Below are 2,500 nucleotides of genomic sequence, written 5' to 3'. Positions count from 1 at the left end.
CTCACTCACTCACTCACTCACTCACTCACTCACTCACTCACTCACCCACCCACTCACTCACTCACTCACTCACTCACACACTCACACACACACACACACACACACACACACACACACACACACACACACACACACACACACACACACACACACACACACACACACACACACACAGACGTCTGCCCTACTCCATGTACTGCGTCCTGCGTTTCTGACTCTGCTTCATCATCTCTCTTTGATCTTCATTCAGGCGTTTGCGCTTGAAGAACCCGAGCTGCGTAAGAATGATAATAATTAGCAAATAAGAATAGGTAATGAGTAAATAATGATAATCGGGAGTAAATAAGAATAGATAATAAGTAAATAATGATAATAATAAGTAAATAATGTTAATAATGAATAAATAAGAATAGATATTTAGTAAATAATGATAATTGGATGTGAATAAGAATAGGTAAAGAGTAAATAATGATAATAGGGAGTAATTAAGAATGGATAATAAGTACATAATGATAACAGGGAATAAATAAGAATAAATAATAAGTAAATCATGATAATAGGTAGTAATTAAGAAAAGACAACAAGTAAATAATGATAATAAGGAGTAAATAAGAATAGATACTGAGTAAATAATCAAAAAAATCTTTTTGGATTTTTCTCTCTACGGATATTCTTCTCCGGCTTCTTTCCCGTCTATCTTTTTATGTTTCTACCTATTTTACTATTTATCTATCTCTATCTATCTCTGTCTATTTACCTACTTCCCTAACTCCCAACCTATGCACTGATCATTTTCAACAGATCTATCTATCTATCTATCTACCAGTCTAACGGTTTATTCCCCTGCCTATCAACCTATCTATCTACCTACTTAGTAATCTACTCGTATCTTTTCACTTACTTATTCATCCACCTGTCCACTTTCTCGTTCATCCACCTAGCTACTTACAAATCCACGGACTTACTAATTCGTCTGTCTATTCACTTATAAAATCCATGGACTTACTAATTTGTCTGTCTATTCACTTATAAAATCCACGGACTTACTAATCCGTCTGTCTATTCACTTATAAAATCCATGGACTTACTAATTTGTCTGTCTATTCACTTATAAAATCCATGGACTTACTAATCCGTCTGTCTATTCACTTATAAAATCCACGGACTTACTTATTCGTCTGTCTATTCACTTATAAAATCCACGGACTTACTTATTCGTCTGTCTATTCACTTATAAAATCCACGGACTTACTAATTCGTCTGTCTATTCACTTATAAAATCTATCTCTTTATCTATAAGTCAAATGAACTGTACCAACCTTATGTAGGATGGTGATAAGGAATTATCTGTCCACTTACTTACCTGTTCAGTTCCTTATTCATCCATCTATCCACCTATCTATCTTTCCACTGTCTCGTTAATCCACCTATCTACTCTCACAACCACTATCTTATTCACCCACATATCCACTTTCTCATGCCTCCACCTATCCACTAACACAGCCACTTCTTGACTCATCCACCTATCCCCTTCCTTATTCATCCATCTATCCACTTCTTGACTCATCCACCTATCCCCTTCCTTATTCATCCATCTATCCACTTTTTGACTCATCCACCCACTTATCAAGACACAACCGAGTCGAACCGACCTTATGCAGGATGGCAATAAGGACGATGAGGAGCATCAGGGCCCCGAGGACGGCTACGAAGATCTTCCAGAGAGAGACGTCCTTCAGGCTCGCTTGGCCCTCCTGGGGAGAGGGGAGAAGGGGAGAGGAGGCGGAAGAGGAGGGGGGAGAGGGGGAGAGGAAGGGGAGAGGAGGGGAGAGGAGGGGAGAGAGGGGGGGAGAGGGGGAGAGGAGGGGGGAGAGGGGGGAGGAGGGGGGACATGGGGAGAGGAAGGGGGAAGAGGGGAGAGGGGGAGGAGGGGGAGAGGGGAGAGGAGAGAGGGGGGAGAGGAGAGGAAGGGGGAAGGGGAGAGGGGGAGAGGAGGGGGGAAGAGGGGAGAGGGGGAGGAGGGAGAGAGGGGAGAGGAGACAGGGGGGAGAGGGGAGAGGAGGGGAGAGGGGAGAGGAGAGGAATGGGGAAGGGGAGAGAGGGGGGAGAGGAGAGGAAGGGGGAAGGGGAGAGGGGGAGAGGAGGGGGAGAATGGAAAGGGGAGAGAGGTGGGGGAGAGGAGGAGAGTGGGGAAGGAGGGGAAGAGGGGAGAAGGGAGAGGAGAGAGGCAGGAGAGAGTAGGGGGAGGGAGAGGACAGAAAGGAGGGGGAAGAGGGGATAGGAGAGGGAGAGGAGGGGGAGAGAGCAAGAGAGAAGAGGCGGGGTGAAAGGAAGAAAGGAGATTAGTGTGGTTATAGTTTAAAAAAATGTGATTTTAAATTTCTGTGCGTTTTATTCATTCATTATTATCTTTTATGTATTTTTGTTTCGTCCTCTCTCTCTCTCTCTCTCTCTCTCTCTCTCTCTCTCTCTCTCTCTCTCTCTCTCTCTCTCTCTCTCT

The sequence above is a fragment of the Penaeus chinensis genome, chromosome 1 (genome assembly GCF_019202785.1).
Source record: "Penaeus chinensis breed Huanghai No. 1 chromosome 1, ASM1920278v2, whole genome shotgun sequence".
NCBI classification, from domain to species: domain Eukaryota; kingdom Metazoa; phylum Arthropoda; class Malacostraca; order Decapoda; family Penaeidae; genus Penaeus; species Penaeus chinensis.
Note: the sequence above shows the minus strand (reverse complement) of the source record.